This window comes from Penaeus monodon, chromosome 19 (genome assembly GCF_015228065.2).
Source record: "Penaeus monodon isolate SGIC_2016 chromosome 19, NSTDA_Pmon_1, whole genome shotgun sequence".
Taxonomy (NCBI): Eukaryota; Metazoa; Arthropoda; class Malacostraca; order Decapoda; family Penaeidae; genus Penaeus; species Penaeus monodon.
The window spans coordinates 4,493,228-4,495,066 of NC_051404.1; the positions used below are offsets into that span (position 1 = coordinate 4,493,228).

At 39.0% G+C, this 1,839-nt stretch overlaps 1 protein-coding gene across 1 annotated transcript in view; it reads right to left on the reverse strand.

The window, feature by feature from the left end:
• Positions 1-1,839, reverse strand: part of LOC119584989 (rho GDP-dissociation inhibitor 2-like) — a gene marked incomplete at its 5' end in the record, with an annotated part of 9,078 nt that overhangs the window by 5,246 nt on the left and 1,993 nt on the right.

Sequence of the window (1,839 nt, forward strand, 5' to 3'; positions counted from 1 at the left end):
GAAGAGATGTGACAATTACAGCTAACACCCCACCCAACCTTCGTTCACCTTGTTTCTCCTATCTTTGGCTCTTGTGAGTAAGAGTTTGGCCCGGAGACTTGTCAGCACAGGTACTCAAAGAATGCCTAGGATGCTGCAGGAAGGGCTATGTTTACCAGAATGCCATAGAAGCTCAGCCAAGAACCTAAATTCAGCTAAAACATCTCACTTGCCAAAAGACCCTTGAAAATGCAGCAAACAAGTGGGAGTCTTGGATACCAAGGGCTAACAAAAGAACTGCACACACAAGAACATTTGCATGGATGGTGGCTAAGCAGTATAGCATTTATACCAAGCCATTTCAGTGTAATGCTTGAATACCTGCAAAAAACATGGCTGGAGAATACCTCAAAGTCAACTTGAAAAAAGTATCAAGCCAAGCCACTGACCACGATCGACACTCCTGGTAGCATTCCATACAGATGACCTCTCTAGATATCAAGTAAGGCCAAGTCATTTCAGCAAACCTTCAAGGAAGGTCAGACCAAACAGGACTCAAGTGTTCAAACATATTTCCTTTTGGCCACAACCCTAGCTGGGCCATTTTAGCATGAGAATGAGTTTGGCTCCTACTGCATACAGACACATCTCCATACTTCTTTAGCCTCTTCCCCCGGGAAGGCACTGCTCTAGGACCCAAAGCCCATGGATTGCCAGTCCTACCTACTTCCGTTCAAAAAAGGAATGGATGTGCAGTAAGTTTCCCTCGCCACCTGCTAGTTCCATAGGACCAAAAGCCTCCTTGATGATACTATAACATGGATACATTATCTATCATGAATCAGTCCATTTCTGACTTAGAAAAGAATTACAGATGCTTGAAATTATTCGCCCTTCTCCATTTATTGTCATTCTAGACTGTAAATAGATTCTGTACAGATCTCATTAGCATTTTTCTGTGGGGAAAAGGAAATAGTTATGTTATGTTCCCATAACAGATATTGCAAGAACAGGCCATGGAGTTTACATACAGAGGCTTCCACTGTAACATTCAGTTATTATTCCTGAGGTCGTCTCATAAATGAACTCTATAAAAGGAGGATACAAAAAGTTTCCTGGAACTATTGGTTATCTTCATACCCCATCCTTCATGTCAGATGTCCTATCATATGCCCTATCAAGCCTGCTCTAAGTTGTGTATGGCAAACAGTTGCTACTACATGGTTCTGTTTGGTGTAGGGAGATCTTGCTGTGAGTGGCTTAAACATGACATGATAAAAAAAAAAACTATTAATTTCTGGTTCTGAAATGAAGCCATATGATCTTAATCAGTTGAGAGGGGATAGTCATGTAAATGCCCTCATGCATTTACATGGCAGCAATAAAGGCTCTAACTACTGAACTTCTATCAAATGAAAAAAATGGGATTTTGCTTGCAGAAATCATTCACATAATAGTGAGAAGTACAGGATTTTAAATTTCTCAAAGAAATTGCTTTAGATGTGCAATAACATGACACACAGCAGATGTTAAGTCTTTCACCTGTCAGTAAAAACTGTTAAACATGCAAATATTATGATGGGTTGAGGGACATTTAGTAGAGAAATGCATCAGGCAAAACCAAATTCCCTTTCTTTTATGGTAATAAATATAGCACTGTTGAAAGATCATACTAAATCACTTTCCTTTTCAAAGTACAAAATGAAAGAAAGTTACAAATCCACTGAAAATCTATGATGCACAAGTTCTGAACTTACCAAAACACTACCTTATATCTATGAGCAAAAGAAAGTTACTGGAATTTACCTAAATGCTTGGGCTCAACCTGCATTACTTCATTCCAAAAAATATATTATAAAC